The sequence below is a fragment of the Lampris incognitus genome, chromosome 3 (genome assembly GCF_029633865.1).
Source record: "Lampris incognitus isolate fLamInc1 chromosome 3, fLamInc1.hap2, whole genome shotgun sequence".
NCBI classification, from domain to species: domain Eukaryota; kingdom Metazoa; phylum Chordata; class Actinopteri; order Lampriformes; family Lampridae; genus Lampris; species Lampris incognitus.
Genome location: NC_079213.1, coordinates 2,175,495 through 2,193,593, shown reverse-complemented (window position 1 = coordinate 2,193,593; position 18,099 = coordinate 2,175,495). Strand labels below are relative to the sequence as shown.

The 18,099-nt window shown below is 46.3% G+C and overlaps 1 protein-coding gene across 3 annotated transcripts in view; it reads right to left on the bottom strand.

Annotated features, from left to right (window-relative positions):
- The window catches only part of rab3ip (RAB3A interacting protein (rabin3)), a 42,419-nt gene extending 29,504 nt beyond the window's left edge, over positions 1-12,915 (bottom strand). For all 3 annotated transcript variants that reach the window (XM_056276974.1, XM_056276975.1, XM_056276976.1), the window contains exons 1-2: positions 12,685-12,915; positions 8,158-8,204 (exon numbers count right to left, since the gene is read on the bottom strand). The gene's annotated coding sequence lies outside the window, so the exon portion shown is untranslated. The remainder of the gene's footprint in view (positions 1-8,157; positions 8,205-12,684) is intronic.
- Between the last annotated feature and the right edge of the window lie 5,184 nt (positions 12,916-18,099).

Genomic DNA, 18,099 nt, shown 5'->3' with positions numbered 1-18,099 from the left:
TACCACGTGCTACGTCCCCTGGTGAAACTCCTCACTGTCAGGTGAAAAGAAGCGGCTGGTGACTCCACATGTATGGGAGGAGGCATGTGGTAGTCTGCAGCCCTCCCCGGATCAGCAGAGGAGGTGGAGCAATGACCGGGACGGCTCGGAGGAGTGGGGTAATTGGCTGGATACAACTGAGGAGGAAAAGTGGGGATAAAATCCAAAAAAAACAAAAACAAAACATGAGGGTGTCACAGCAGCTCTTGGTAAAAACATTACACTGATGAGCAGAGAGGAACGGAGAGAAGTCCAGCTCTGTTTGAACACAAATCTTTTACCACTTTAAAGGTGTAAAGTGACATTTCTAACACAGTGCTGCCCTCTACTGTTGAGCAATACAAAGAACAACTACAAATCAAAAAAGGACATGTGTCACTCCCTGGAGGACAAGAACCAGTCCAGCGCCTCCACTGCTGTATTTATTTTATTTTTTGTGGCTTTCCCCCCCCCTTTTCTCCCCAGTTGTCAGTTGTCCAATAACCCCACTCTTTCGAGCCGTCCCGGTCTCTGCTCCACCTCCTCTGCTGATCCAGGGAGGGCTGCAGACTACCACATGCCTCCTCCCATTACATGTGGAGTCACCAGCCACTTCTTTTCACCTGACAGTGAGGAGTTTCACCAGGGGGATGTAGCACATGGGAGGATCATGCTATTCCCCCCAGTCCCCCCCCCCCAAACAGACACCCCGACCGACCAGAGGAGGCGCTAGTGCAGCGACCAGGACACGTACCCACATCTGGCTTCCCACTTGAAGACACAGCCAATTGTGTCTGTAGGGACCTGCTGTATTTTTTAAATGGAGAAAGCTGACTCTGTTACTTTGTTTTCACCAGTACCACTGAGTAACAACTACTGGTATTTCCTCGTCATGTCATGATATTTACTCATCACATCATGAGATTAATTACTCATGATCTCTACTTGACATCTAAGCTCCATGGGCCTCATATAGCAATTGTTACTATGGGCAAATTTGTGCGTACACACCCATGGGATCTGTAGCACTGAAGTTTGTCTCAGAGGCAAGTGTAGAACCTGGGTAACCCCTGAATTTAGACACCGGTTGGCTAACACTGATGTCTTTGCAGGCCTGGGTGATTGCTCGTTGCAAGAGGTAGACAATAGATGTTAGGAGGAAGGAATTATAAATAACCATCATGCTTTGCTGCTGACTGTCAGACAATCTTGAGGGCTAAAAATTTGCCCATAGTAATGATTGATATATGAGGCCCCTGGAAGGCAAATGTTTCTCATACCCCTCTGAGTTACCATCTTGAAGCTCAGTTGTTTTTTTTAAACAGTGTGTGTCCTTTGTAGGTGGTGGTGAGGTGGGTGTCTGAAGATCCATCCAGACTGAATGACAGTCAGCAGGGCTGTTGTGTCAGAAACAAACATAAAACCTGGTGGAACCTGATTTGTACTTATGGATGTCGTACTATGTGTTGGTGAAGGTCTTCTACCAGCTTGTTCTGTCATATCTGTTGGTTAGACACAACACCTCCACTTCTTCTTCACACTCAACACTACCCGCCTTCTTCTTCCTCATCTGGCCGCTATGATGAAGATGAAAACACTATGCACCCTGTCATTTTTCCTGGCAAAGTCCTACCAGACACCAACCATCCACATCACACACTACTGCAGCCTGCAGGATCCAGATTTTTTTCTGCAATAAGGTTGAGGAGATCTTAAACAAAATTAGTTCTTCAACTCCATCTACTCCTGCAGATCCTGTCATACTAAATTCATATCTATACAATGAGTCACTGACAGTTCCAGTTATTACAGCTTTTGAGCCTATCTCTCTTGATACTTTGACTAAGTTCGTGTCAGCTTCTAAACCAGCTGCTTGCCTACTTGATCCCTTACCAGCAAAACTTCTTAAAGACCTCTGGCCTTTTCTGGGACCTACAATGCTAGACATGGTTAATTTATCTCTTACTACTGGCATTGTTCCCAGCAGTTTTAAGACAGCTGTGGTTAAACCTCTACTTAAAAAAAAACGCACCTTGATCCAGGGTCTCTTATTAACTATTGGCCAGTCTCTAATCTTCCATTATTTTCTAAAGTACTAGAGAGAGTTGTGTATCAACAACTTTCAAACCATATAGAAGAAAACCATCTATATGAACCTTTTCAGTCGGCTTTCAGGCCCTGTCACTCCACTGAAACTGCTCTGACCAGAGTGGTGAATGATCTTTTACTAGCTATGGACACTGATTCCACTTCTGTGCTTCTACTACTGGACCTCAATGCAACCTTTGACACCATTGATCACTGTATACTTTTAGATAGATTAAATTGTAATTTTGGTGTCTCTGGCTTAGCTCTCTCTTGGCTTAAGTCCTACTTATCTGGAAGAACACATTGTGTCTGCTATAATAATATCATATCAAAATTTTCTGACATTAAATATGGTTTGCCTCAGGGTTCAGTACTTGGCCCGCTACTTATCTCTCTTTACATTACACCTCTTGGCCAAATTATACGCAGTTACGGAATAAATTTCCATTGCTATGCTGATGATACTCAGCTGTATGTGCCTATAAGGGCTGATGATCATACTCAAATGACTAACTTAGAGGCCTGCTTGGCTACTGTGAAAAACTGGATGTCACTTAACTTTCTGCTTTTAAATTCAGATAAAACCGAGATGCTAGTCATTGGCCCTGCTAGACACAGACACCAATTTGATCAAGTAACGATAATAATCGACAACTCTGTGGTTTCACAGTGTGGCAGCCAAAAATCTTGGTGTTACTTTTGATCCCAGCCTTTCCTTTGATAAGCACATTAAAGAAATCACTGAGACTGCCTTTTTTCATTTACGTAACATAGCTAGAATTCAGTCTTTTCTCTCCATGGCTGATGCAGAGATTCTAATACATGCATTTGCTTCATCCAGACTTGATGACTGTAATGTTCTGTTCTCAGGTCTGCCACATTCTAGTACTAAAGGTCTTCTGATGGTTCAGAATGCTGCTGCTAGAATCCTAACTAAATCTAGGACATTTGACCATATTACACCAATTCTTGCCTCCCTTCAGTGGCTTCCAACCCATGTTAGATCAGAATACAAGGTGCTTCTGCTGACTTATAAAATCCTAAATGGGCTTGCTCCATCCTACCTGTCTGATCTCCTTAAACCTTACATGCCATCTCGAGCACTTCGTTCTCAAAATACAGGGCTCCTGTGTGTACCCAAAGTTAAAAAGAAGTCAGCTGGTGGCAGGGCCTTTTCCTATCGGCCTCCATTTTTGTGGAATAACTTGCCTGCTGCCATCAGACAATCAGAGTCTGTTGAGTCTTTAAATCCAAACTTAAAACTCATCTTTTTGCCTTAACTTGCAATTAGTTGCCTTTAAGTTGAGTGCTTCACAACCTGTACTGGATGGCGGGTCGGTTTTCTGTCTCAATTAATTTACCAACCGCTGTTCTGCCGACCAGATTATCGAGTATAGATTATGATGAATTGAGGACTTAATTGATTATGGCTAATGACTATTGCAAACTGTTCTCTTCTCTAACATGTCTTTTCTCTCTCTCTGAATGATGTCTTCTCCTTTCTCTTTCTCTGTGTTTGAATGGTGTCATGTGAGTCTCTCTTGCGTGCATGTGCAGACGGTTCTCCTCCCAGGTTTCCATGGTGATGGTGGTCGTCATTTGGATGCTGCCTGCCCTTCCTCTCCTCACCTAAGTTTTTCTTATTACATGATGATGCTGGTCGCGTGGCTTGGGTCCTGGACTGCTCCGTTGGCATCTGGACACTGCTTGGCATCCTGTGCATCATGTTCTTCATAAATTTTATGTCCATTATAATTCTGTTATCCTCTTTCAATGTTGTATTATGTAAATTGCGTGAACACAACATCCATTGCACGCTGTCCGTCTTGGGAGAGAGATCCCTCCTCTGTTGCTCTCCCTGAGGTTTCGCCCTATTTTTTCTCCCGGTTAAAGGGTTTTTTTTAGGGAGCTTTTCCTCATCCGATGAGAGGGTCTAAGGACAGGATGTTGTATTGCTGTTAAGCCCACTGAGGCAAATTTGTAATTTGTGATATTGGGCTATACAAATAAAATTGATTTGATTTGATTTGATTTGAGACTCACAGATCAGTTACTATATCAAATACACCAGAGACAGAAAGAGTCATTATTTCCATTATCCAAGCTGCTTATCCCGATTGTGGTCGCGGGGATGCTGGAACCTATCCCAGCAGAGTCATTGGGCGGCAGGCGGGGAGACACCCTGGACAGGCCGCCAGGCCATCACAGGGCCCACACACACACACACACACACACACACACACACACACACACACACACACACCTAGGGACAACTTAGTACAGCTGAGTCACCTGACCTACACGTCTTTGGACTGTGGGAGGAAACCGGAGCCCCCGGAGGAAACTCACACAGACACGGGGAGAACATGCAAACTCCACACAGAGGACGACCTGGGATGACTCCCAAGGTTGGACTACCCTGAGGTTCGAACCCAAGGCCTTCTTGCTGTGAGGTGACTGTGCTAACCACTGCGCCACCGTGCCGCTCAAAATACAATATTATTAGGACTTCTTACAGAAATTATTGCTGAGTATAAGCAAACCTATGGCATAGGATTTACTTTAATAGGTGGCGATCTTAATATGGCACCGGACGAGTGGTTAGATAGACGTCTCTCCTGTTTCATTTGGCTTAAAACCAAAATATGCCCCATCTGCGAGATTTGATGGACAAAATGCAAGAGTCAGCGTAGGGAAGACCCAACAGTTCCTGCCTTACATGTGTCCTCCAAGTGAACCCAGGCAAAATTCTTGGCAGGTCCCTTATAACTCCTCTAATTTCAGATCGTCTCTGGCCAGTGGAAACAGTGCGCCCCCTATGGACTGTGGTGACATGTTGCCAGCTGACCTGACAGCTTTGAATCCCTACTTCAGTGATCTGGGTGGGTGTAGCAGAGAGAATATCAATCCTGGCATGGAATCTGTCTTGAAAATGATGAAGATCCAGGAAGAAAGAGTCAAAATGAACATAAACCTCTAGGATTAAAGCTTTAAACTCAATTCTCAGTGTTGAAGAGGACAAATCTCCCGTGAGGAACTAGGCGGGAACGTCAACTTTACTGCCCAGCCGGTTATTAGCCTGCCGTTGGACAAAGTACTGACAGTACCTGTTCCATGTGTGCCAACTGGAGGACACACCTGTTTTACACACAAACACACCCCGACTGACTGAGTCACACACTAATGCACAAAGTACACCAGGCTGTACAGGTACGACCAAGAAGGTGTCAACTCAAAACCCTCAGAGACCAGCAGCACAGATACCCTGACAACAACCTGGGCAGTTAGTCAACCACTAAACCACCAGCATGAGACAGAGAGAGACACAGAGAGAGACAAAGAAAGAGCAAGAGAGACAGAGAGAGACAGAGAAAAAGTGAGAGAGAGAGAAAGGGAGCAAGAGAGACACAGAGAGACAGAGAATGAGAGAGACAGACGGACAGACAGACAGAGACAGCGAGAGACAGAGACTGAGAGAGAGGGCGAGAGAGACAGACAGAGAGAGACAGAGAGAATTTAATTGAATTGAGAGAGAGACAGACAGACAGACGTTGAATTGAATTGAGAGAGAGACAGACAGACAGAGAGAGAGACAGACAGACAGACAGACAGACAAGCGAGCACGCAACAGAGAGAGAGACAAAGAGAGCGAGAGAAACAGAGAGACAGACCGAGAGAGCAAAAGAGACAGACAGCGAAAGAGAGACAGAGACAGACAGACAGAGAGACAGACAGAGTGCGAGAGACAGAGACAGACAGACAGAGAGAACTGAATTGAATTGAGAGAGAGACACACAGTCATTGAATTGAATTTAATTGAACTGAATTGAGAGAGAGACAGGCACACAGAGAGACAGAGAGCGAGAGAGAGACAGAGAGAGAAAGAGAGAGAGACAGACAGATGAGCGAGCGAGAAAGAGAGAGACAGACAAAGAGAGCAAGAGAAACAGACAGACAGCAACAGCGACAGAGACAGACAGAGAGAGAGACAGACAGACAGACAGAAAGAGAGAGACAGACGAGCAAGTGAGGAAGAGAGAGACAGACAAAGAGACCAAGAGAAAGACAGAGAGTGAGAGCGACAGACCGAGAGAGCAAGAGAGACAGACAGCGAAAGAGAGACAGAGACAGACAGACAGACAGACAGACAGACAGACAGACAGACAGACAGACAGAGACAGAGAGAGAGAGAGAGAGAGAGAGAGGGAAAGTCACCTGTTTATCCATTAAAGCCCAGGGAAGACATGAGGACAATGCCAGTGATACAAAAGACAGACAGATGGACAGACATCCACAGACACATAGACACTGTCCCACCTGCTAGCCCTACTGTAGAGCAACCACGCCCACCTCATCCAACCAATCCCTGCCCTGCCTGTGTCACCATGGACACCGTTTCAGGAGAGCCAAGGGTAACCTGACACCCAGGAGGATGCTGGGTAAGCATCCAGTTACCCGCCAGCTGGTCAGAGGAAGGATAATTCTGCACTGTTCCAGTTTATCCACAACATCTCTGGCCAGACATCGAGACTCAGTACGAACACGTTCATTTTACACTGTTACGACACATCATGTCCATTTTCACCTGAACAAGTAAAAACGAAATGCAGGAAGCAACACTTTCAGCAGCACATCACTATTTCTACAGGATCCCAGACTTGGATTAATTTACATATCTAAACATTTCAATAATTTAACATATTACTATTTTTAATAGACAATGTCTGATGTTATGATTTTTTTTTGGCATTGTGTGTTGGGTCCCCCCCACCAGGACAAGTTCTTACTCATCTTCAAGATACACTTGCACTAGGGGGACTGTTGTAATGAGAAGTAAGATGTGTGTGTCAGTGGGACGAGACTGAGGACGGTACAGCAGCAGAGCTGGTCAGCTGCTCAGTAAGATGTGTGTGTCAGTTGGATGTACAGCAGCACAGCCGCTCAGTAAGATGTGTGTCAGTTGGATGTACAGCAGCAGAGCTGGTCAGCTGCTCAGTAAGATGTGTGTGTCAGTTGGATGTACAGCAGCACAGCCGCTCAGTAAGATGTGTGTGTCAGTTGGATGTACAGCAGCACAGCCGCTCAGTAAGATGTGTGTGTCAGTTGGATGTACAGCAGCACAGCCACTCAGTAAGATGTGTGTGTCAGTTGGATGTACAGCAGCACAGCTGCTCAGTAAGATGTGTGTGTCAGTTGGATGTACAGCAGCACAGCCGCTCAGTAAGATGTGTGTGTCAGTTGGATGTACAGCAGCACAGCTGCTCAGTAAGATGTGTGTGTCAGTTGGATGTACAGCAGCACAGCCGCTCAGTAAGATGTGTGTGTCAGTTGGATGTACAGCAGCACAGCCGCTCAGTAAGATGTGTGTCAGTTGGATGTACAGCAGCACAGCCGCTCAGTAAGATGTGTGTCAGTTGGATGTACAGCAGCACAGCCGCTCAGTAAGATGTGTGTCAGTTGGATGTACAGCAGCACAGCCGCTCAGTAAGATGTGTGTCAGTTGGATGTACAGCAGCACAGCCGCTCAGTAAGATGTGTGTCAGTTGGATGTACAGCAGCACAGCTGCTCAGTAAGATGTGTGTGTCAGTTGGATGTACAGCAGCACAGCTGCTCAGTAAGATGTGTGTGTCAGTTGGATGTACAGCAGCACAGCCGCTCAGTAAGATGTGTGTGTCAGTTGGATGTACAGCAGCACAGCCGCTCAGTAAGATGTGTGTCAGTTGGATGTACAGCAGCACAGCTGCTCAGTAAGATGTGTGTGTCAGTTGGATGTACAGCAGCACAGCTGCTCAGTAAGATGTGTGTGTCAGTTGGATGTACAGCAGCACAGCTGCTCAGTAAGATGTGTGTCAGTTGGATGTACAGCAGCACAGCTGCTCAGTAAGATGTGTGTGTCAGTTGGATGTACAGCAGCACAGCTGCTCAGTAAGATGTGTGTCAGTTGGATGTACAGCAGCACAGCTGCTCAGCTGGTCTGAAGGCCATGTGGAGCTTCATGTAACTTAGTCTTATGTAATGTGAGAGGAAATGACGTCAGCTTGCCTGCTCACAGTAACGTCATGAAGTCCAGCCTGCAGTCCCACACACTGTCAGACACCTGGAGACAGACAGAGAGAGAGAAAGAGAGAGAGAGAGAGAGAGAGAGAGAAAGAGAGAGATACAGGCAGACAGAGAGAGAGAGAGAGAGAGAGAGTGTGTGTGACAGCAAGACAGAGGGAGACAGAGGGAGAAAGAGACAAAAAATAAGATACACATACCATAAACAATTTACAAACAGAAATACCAGATAGAACTTGATTGAAATTAAGTGAGTGTGTTATTGAGCTGGTTGCTCTGTGTGGTAGTGAGGTGTGGGCTCCACTTACAAAACAAGACTTTACTCAATGGGTAAACACCCCACTGAGACCCTGCATGCAGAGTTCTGTAAGATCCTCCAACACATCCAGAGGAAAGCTACACACAATGCATGCAGGGCAGATTTAGGCCAATACCCACTAACACTACACATACAAACAAGAGCAGTTAACTTCTGGACACATGTAAAACTAAGCGACCCCCTCTCGTACCATCACCAAGCCCTGCAACACCAAGAGCTGAGCAGTAACAGGAACCCCCTTTACCCAACTCAGCACCACAACACATCACCAATCAGACCCAACACATTACCAAACAGTTAAAAAAAACTACATCACACACTGTAACACAAACAAACACACAGAGCAACATGCACTGCTGTCTGTCTCTACATGGACGGTGCTGTCTGTCTCTACATGGACAGTCCACCACAGCAGATGATGTGAGCATGGTGACTGACCAGCAACTAAAAGAACCTTGACTGTGTGCAGACTGAGTGAGCACAGCGTTGCTATTGAAAAGGAGAGACACAGGAATCCTGCCCCCTGCAGAGCAAAGGCTGTGCTGTCACTGCAGCCTCATCATCATCATCAACACTCCAGCCTCAGTGAGCCTGAAACAAAGCTACTCTTCCTCACCACATGTGAAAAATATAAACATGTTAGAGAAACACATTTTAAACTATTTGAACTAATAACAAAAGGTTTTCTTAACCTACCAGATGAAGAAAAACTACCAGTCCTACGAGAGGAAGACCCAAAGAGCTGTAAGTTAGCAGCAGTCTATGTTGTTGCTGCCATAAAGTGAGAGACAGTGAGTCTAAGTTAGCGGCAGTCTATGTTGTTGCTGCCATAAAGTGAGAGACAGTGAGTGTAAGTTAGTGGCAGTCTATGTTGTTGCTGCCATAAAGTGAGAGACAGTGAGTGTAAGTTAGCGGTAGTCTTTGTTGTTGCTGCCATAAAGTGAGAGACAGCGAGTGTAAGTTAGCGGCAGTCTATGTTGCTGCTGCCATAAAGTGAGGGACAGTGAGTGTAAGTTAGTGGCAGTCCATGTTGCTGCTGCCATAAAGTGAGGCACAATGAGTGAAAGTTAGCAGCAGTCTATGTTGCTGGTGCCATAAAGTGAGGCACAGTGAGTGACAGTCACCTGACACACGTTGTAGTGGCCATATTAGATGACAGTGTGTTCTTTTGTCTTGTGTTATTCTTCTTTGTTGTAGTGTTTGTTTTCAATGGTGTTTTCCAATTGATGTTTGGCCTTTTTTCCTTTCTTTTCTTTAATATTTGGACACTTGCTTTGGCAATATGTACATTGTTACGTCATTCCAATAAAGCCACTTGAATTGAATTGAGAGTCAGAGAGAGACAGACAGACAGACAGACAGACAGACAGACAGACAGACAGACAGACAGAGAGACAGAGAGAGAGAGAAAGAGACAGAGACAGACAGAGCATGCATGCATGTGTAAGCCATCTCCTCTTCCTCAGCAGTAAACGCTCCTTTCCCCCCCACACCATTACAAAAACATGTTAGACCAGTAAAAGGCAGCTGACATCAGCAGCTCTGTGCGTGTTGGACTGGGACACCCCCCCCCGGGTGGGAGGGCCCCCCCTTGTTAAACCCTTGTTAAAATCATGCATACACCTCCACTGCCGGTCAAACTGTCACCTTCACATGCATGAAAATAACAATTCACTTTGTAGTCATTTGTAGCAGCACAAAGCTTGTTAGTCCATTGCAAAATTCAATCATACCATTACTCACCAACCATGTGTACTTTTACACACAAACTGCAGGGAATACATGTGATATTAACAGTCAGTTAATTAACCTTAATTAACCCTTAAATGGGCTCATGGTTTATACACATCAGTTATATCCACTGTACCACTGAATGTTGTGCATGTTCTATTTGGTACTTGCTTGTACCCACGTCCTCATATGTGAATATACACGTGTACATGTCTGGAGGCATACACGTAATATAATCTACATACTATAGCAATAATAAACAATTTATTACCAAAACATACATGTAATATAATGTACATACATGTAGTATATTCTACATACTGTAGCAATAATAAACAACCCAGCACCAGAACAAGGCGAGACGCAGCCACGACAAACGGTGGCTAGCGTTGCCTTTTCTTGCAGCAGTCTACGTAACCATTTGTGTTGATAAGAGTGATATGATTGTTTCTGCTTTTATTTTAAAAGTTTGAATCACCTGCCCTCCCGTTGTAATGACAGCTCTTACTGATGTGACACCAGCCGCAGTGCTATCTGGAGGCTAACGATCACATCTGGAGGCTAACTATCTTATCTGGAGGCAAACTATCTTATCTGGAGGCTAACTAGCTTGTCTGGAGGCTAACTAGCTTATCTGGAGGCTAACTATATGTCTGGAGGCTAACTAACATATCTGGAGGCTAACTAACATATCTGGGGGCTAACGATCATATCTGGGGGCTAATTAACATATCTGGGGGCTAAGAAACACATCTGGGAGCCAAATATCTTATCTGGAGGCTAACTAACACATCTGGGGGCTAACTAACTAGTCTGGAGGCTAACTTTCATATCTGGGAGCCAACTATCTTATCTGGAGGCTAACTAACATATCTGGAGGCTAACTATCTTATCTGGGGGCTAACTAACATATCTGGGAGCCAACTATCTTATCTGGAGGCTAACTAACATATCTGGAGGCTAACTATCTTATCTGGGGGTTAACTATCTTATCTGGTGGCTAACTATCTTATCTGGAGGCTAGCTAACATATCTGGGGGCTAACTATCTTATCTGGAGGCTAACTATCTTATCTGGAGGCAAACTAACACATCTGGAGGCTAATTAACATATCTGGGGGCTAACTAACATATCTGGGGGCTAACTAACGTATCTGGAGGCTAACTAAAACATCTGAAGGCTAACACATCTGGAGGCTAGCTAACATATCTGGGGGCTAACTAACATATCTGGGGGCTAACTATCTTATCTGGAGGCTAACTAACATATCTGGGAGCCAACTATCTTATCTGGAGGCTAACTATCTTATCTGGGGGCTAACTAACATATCTGGGAGCCAACTATCTTATCTGGGGGCTAACTATCTTATCTGGGGGCTAATTAACATATCTGGAGGCTAACTAACATATCTGGGGGCTAACTAACATATCTAGGGGCTAACTAACATATCTGGGGGCTAACTAACACATCCGGGGGCTAACTAACATATCTGGGGGCTAACTATCTTATCTGGAGGCTAACTAACATATCTGGCGGCTAACTAACATATCTGGGGGCTAACTAACACATCCGGGGGCTAACTAACATATCTGGGGGCTAACTATCTTATCTGGAGGCTAACTAACATATCTGGCGGCTAACTAACATATCTGGTGGCTAACTAACACATCCGGGGGCTAACTAACATATCTGGGGGCTAACTATCTTATCTGGAGGCTAATTAACATATCTGGGGGCTAACTAGCTTGTCTGGAGGCTAATTAACATATCTGGGGGCTAACTAACATATCTGGAGGTTAACTAACACATCCGGGGGCTAACTAACATGTCTGGGGGCTAACTAGCTTGTCTGGAGGCTAATTAACATATCTGGGGGCTAACTAACATATCTGGGGGCTAACTATCATATCTGGGGGCTAACTATCTTATCTGAGGGCTAACTAACACATCCGGGGGCTAACTAACATATCTGGAGGCTAACTAACATATCTGCGGGCCACTAACATATCTGGGGGCTAACTATCTTATCTGGGGGCTAACTATCTTATCTGGGTGCTAACTAACATATCTGGGGGCTAACTATCTTATCTGGGGGCTAACCATCTTATCTGGGGGCTAACTAACATATCTGGAGGTTAACTAACACATCCGGGGGCTAACTAACATATCTGGGGGCTAACTAGCTTGTCTGGAGGCTAATTAACATATCTGGGGGCTAACTAACATATCTGGGGGCTAACTATCATATCTGGGGGCTAACTATCTTATCTGGGGGCTAACTAACACATCCGGGGGCTAACTAACATATCTGGAGGCTAACTATCGATTACACCGTGAACTTGCAGGCTGCTGAGCCTCTGCTCTCGGATAGCTAGCAGCTAAGCTAAGTGTAGCTAAGTAGCATAACAGTAAGCTGCGGGGCCGGTAACGCTAGGGGAGGTCAACTGATGAATGCTAACTGTCCACTCACCCGGTAGAGCCTCGATGATGGCCGGCTTCAGGTCCAGCGATCTCCGCTCTGTTAACGAACCCGAAACGACACAACCCGGCTGGTTCGGGGATCCCAGTGAGCTGGTGGGCGACGCGAACTGGAACCAGTTCCCCATCAGTTTAGCCACACAGCCTGGACACGCGGTGCGTTCGAGCGCCTCTCGGAAAACTGGACATTTAGCCTGCGCGTAGGGAAGGAGGGAGGGAAGGAAGGAGGGAGGGAAGGAAGGAGGGCGGGAAGGAAGGAGGGAGGGAAGGAGGGAAGGAAGGAGGGAGGGAGGGAGGGAAGGAAGGAGGGAAGGAGGGAGGGAAGGAGGGAGGGAGGGAAGGAAGGAGGGCGGGAAGGAGGGAGGGAGGGAAGGAAGGAAGGAGGGAATGAGGGAGGGAAGGAAGGAGGGAGGGAAGGAAGGAAGGAAGGAGGGAGGGAAGGAAGGACTGAAGGAGGGAAGGAGGGAAGGAAGGGTTCGGAAACTGTTCCGCTACGTTCGGGTCGTCGGTCCTCCGTTAATTGGCCCGCTGTTGACAAGTTCAGGTAGGTTGACTGTCTAGTTCAACACTGAACGGAAAGTCGAAATATCAAGAGCTCGTTTTATTTGAAAAGCAACAGCGAAGAAGAAAAAAATCCAGGCTGCTTTGCTGGTGACATGGAGGCCGCCAGCAGCCCAGGCGTCCCGCAGCGGATCTCAGGCGTCCCGCAGCTGATCTCGGGCGTCCCGGGCGTCCCGCAGCTGATCTCAGGCGTCCCGCAGCTGATCTCGGGCGTCCCGCAGTGGATCTCGGGCGTCCCGCAGCTGATCTCGGGCGTCCCGCAGCTGATCTCAGGCGTCCCGCAGCTGATCTCAGGCGTCCCGGGCGTCCCGCCGCGGATCTCGGGCGTCCCGCAGCTGATCTCGGGCGTCCCGCAGCTGATCTCAGGCGTCCCGGGCGTCCCGCAGCTGATCTCAGGCGTCCCGCAGCTGATCTCAGGCGTCCCGGGCGTCCCGCAGCTGATCTCGGGCGTCCCGCAGCTGATCTCAGGCGTCCCGCAGCTGATCTCAGGCGTCCCGCAGCTGATCTCGGGCGTCCCGCAGCTGATCTCGGGCGTCCCGCAGCTGATTTCAGGCCTTCCGCTGGTGATCTCAGGCGTCCCGCAGCTGATCTCAGGCGTCCCGCAGCTGATCTCAGGCCTTCCGCAGCTGATCTCAGGCGTCCCGCAGCTGATCTCAGGCGTCCCGCAGCTGATCTCAGGCCTTCCGCAGCTGATCTCAGGCGTCCCGCAGCTGATCTCAGGCGTCCCGCTGGTGCGTGGACGGAACGGCTGGTTAGGAAACGCCTGAAACACGCGGCAAGGCCGAGTCACCGCCACCGTTTACCGCGCGGACCGCGCCCCACCTCACCAAACGCGTCCCGTGTGCCACGGCTTGCCGAGAGGGGAGTGCAACTATGTGACCCGCCTTCGAGAGAAGGCGCCTGCCTGCCTGCTGCAGGGGGGGCTTGGCGACATGTGCGTGGAACTGAAAATCGTTTAGTTTCCGAGGGCAACTCGAACGCTTCACAGGCTCAGACGAGACTCCCATTCGTTTGCGTGCTACACTAAACAGTCAACGTTTTCTTCTGCCCTCTAGTGGAGAAGGGCTGTAAAGTCTCATCTGTCAAAAGATCAGGTTTCCAACGAAGCAATTACAAAAAGCCTTTAACAGTCTAAATACATTGTTATTATCAACTCAGTGTGCACGGAAAAGCCACTAACCCACATCTATATAACGTGTCCTTTCAATCTGGCAGAGTTCCAAGCAAAATGAAAATCGCAAAAGTCATACCCTTATATAAAACCAGAGATAGACACCAATTTACTAACTACAGATCGATTTCATTATTGTCACAATTCTCCAAAATATTGGAAAAACTAGTTGCTGCTAGACTAGACACATTCACTGGGAAGCACAATCTGCTGACCGATAGCCAGCACGGGGTTCGACCGAACAGATAAACATCTCTGGGGCTCATTGAATTAATTGAAGAAATAACTAATTGACCAAAACAAGTGTGCTGTGGGAATATTTACAGACCTAATGCAGCCTTGACACTACTGACCACAACAGATAAATAGATCAATTGAAAGGTGTGTTATCAGAGGGGTGGTGCAGAATAGTCTAAGAAGCTGTTTAAGTAACAGGCAGCAGTTTGTAAAGACTGGTGAACATAAATCGCCATGCATGGATACTATTTGTGGTGTACCCCAGGGCTCGGTTCTAGGTCCAAAACTGTTCATTCTGTACTTAACTGATATATGCAAGATATCAAACATATTGAAATCTGTTCTATTTGCTGGTGACACGAATATTTTTTGCTCTGGTGAGAATTTACAGCAGCTTTTGGAGGTGACCACAATAGAAACGGAAAAAATGAAAACGGTGGTTTGACAAAAACAAATTATCCTTAAATCTGGGCAACAAAAAAAAGATTATGTTGTTTGGAAATCATATAATAAATACCCAAGTAAAAGTAGTGATAGACAATGTCCAACTAGAAAGAGTATATGAAATTTAATTTCTAAGTGCGATACTAGTCCACGAAATCTGCTGGAAACCTCACAAAACGTGTGTGTGAGCAAAGCTGCAAGGAGCACTGCATCATGGGAAAAAGCAAGTCACATTCTGGATCATAAATCATTGCACACTCTGTATTTTTCATTTATTTTACCATATCTGATCTACTGTGTGGAGGTATGAGGTCACGCCTATAACACCAACCTACACCCATTATGTATACTACTACAAAACCAACCTACACCCATTATGTATACTACAAAACCAACCTACACCCATCATGTATACTACAAAACCAACCTACACCCATCATGTATACTACAAAACCAACCTACACCCATTATGTACACTACAAAACCAACCTACACCCATTATGTATACTACTACAAAACCAACCTACACCCATTATGTACACTACAAAACCAACCTACACCCATCACGTATACTACAAAACCAACCTACACCCATCACGTATACTACAAAACCAACCTACACCCATCATGTATACTACAAAACCAACCTACACCCATCATGTACACTACAAAACCAACCTACACCCATTATGTATACTACAAAACCAACCTACACCCATCACGTATACTACAAAACCAACCTACACCCATCATGTACACTACAAAACCAACCTACACCCATCATGTATACTAGAAAACCAACCTACACCCATCATGTATACTACAAAACCAACCTACACCCATCATGTATACTACAAAACCAACCTACACCCATTATGTACACTACAAAACCAACCTACACCCATTATGTACACTACAAAACCAACCTACACCCATTATGTATACTACAAAACCAACCTACACCCATTATGTATACTACAAAAAAGAACCATGAGGACAGTTAATCATGTGGGATATTGTGAACACACCAGCAAGCTATTTTTAAAGTCAAGTGTCTTGAAGTTCAGGGATTTAGTAGAATTTAACACAGCACAAATAATGTTCAAAGCAAGAAACAAGCTACTACCCAGTAATATACCCAACATACTCTGAGAGAGAGAAGGGGGATATAATTTGAGAGGGAAGTTAAACTTCAAGAAATGATGTGTTGGAACAACGTTGAAGCACAGGGGCATCTCGGCCTGTGGGGTAAAACTGTGAAACAGTGTGAGCAGGGAACTCAAACAAAGTACAAACACCACACAGTTCAAGAAGAAGTACGAAGGTGTGATTATCAAGAGATATAGGGACGATGAAGAGATATAGGGACGATGAAGAGCTGCGTTATGCATTAACGTTTTATCGCCAAACACCCCTAATTACATGTTTTTTTCATTTTCCTTCACACGACACCGAGTGATATCTGGGTTGTTACGTGTGTGCTGTGTGTGTATGATAATGATAATAATAATAATAATATATAGTCACATTTCTGTTATATGTGTATATATTTTTTCGTTTTTGTGATGTATATTAGCTGATTTAACTGAAGAGTAGGTGAGAAGGGGTAGGGAAAAAATAAGGGTACACTTCCTCCTACTGCTTTTCCAACATGGAACAAATAATCTGATGCATACGGAGGTCGGATCACTGAGTCTGTTGTGTGGGTTTGTTGATCACTTCACATTATTGTGATGGATTATCTGTGTGTTATGTCCTGCTTATTACACGTTCCAAATAAACCATTCATCCCATATTCAGTCTCTAACGAGTCCTCCTTAGATGGATCACACTGTCTTTTCCTCCTAACCTATTTAAAGTCTCTACTGGCCATTCTGTCCAGCCATTAGTGACTTTCCTCACAGAAAAGTTGGAAAACACTGCTTGCAACTATTAAGTGAAATCTGTCCTCTCACATCTACTGAACACCTGTAGAATACGGCTGTCCTGCGTCTCATATTAAAACGATTTATTCTTCCCTTTGGTTGGTTCGTTTTGTTTCCGCCTCTTTGCTTTGACGGGAGATCTCTGTGGTCCTGCCCCTCCCTCATTCTTATTGACTGACTGTCAAGTTACATCCACAATTAGGAGGACGGACGGTAGCTGCAGGTGAAAGGGTGCTGATACCTGCATGTGACAGTGTGCTGGTAGCTGCAGGTGAAAGGGTGCTGGTAGCTGCAGGTGAAAGGTTGCTGGTAGCTGCAGGTGAAAGCGTGCTGGTAGCTGCAGGTGACAGTGTGCTGGTAGCTGCAGGTGAAAGGGTGCTGGTAGCTGCAGGTGACAGTGTGCTGGTAGCTGCAGGTGAAAGGTTGCTGGTAGCTGCAGGTGAAAGGTTGCTGGTAGCTGCAGGTGAAAGCGTGCTGGTAGCTGCAGGTGACAGTGTGCTGGTAGCTGCAGGTGAAAGGGTGCTGGTAGCTGCAGGTGAAAGGTTGCTGGTAGCTGCAGGTGAAAGGGTGCTGGTAGCTGCAGGTGAAAGGGTGCTGGTAGCTGCAGGTGAAAGGGTGCTGGTAGCTGCAGGTGAAAGGGTGCTGGTAGCTGCAGGTGACAGTGTGCTGGTAGCTGCAGGTGAAAGGTTGCTGGTAGCTGCAGGTGAAAGGTTGCTGGTAGCTGCAGGTGAAAGCGTGCTGGTAGCTGCAGGTGACAGTGTGCTGGTAGCTGCAGGTGAAAGGGTGCTGGTAGCTGCAGGTGAAAGGTTGCTGGTAGCTGCAGGTGAAAGGGTGATGGTAGCTGCAGGTGAAAGGGTGCTGGTAGCTGCAGGTGAAAGGTTGCTGGTAGCTGCAGGTGAAAGGGTGCTGGTAGCTGCAGGTGAAAGGTTGCTGGTAGCTGCAGGTGAAAGGTTGATGGTAGCTGCAGGTGAAAGGTTGCTGGTAGCTGCAGGTTAAAGGGTGCTGGTAGCTGCAGGTTAAAGGGTGCTGGTAGCTGCAGGTTAAAGGGTGCTGGTAGCTGCAGGTGAAA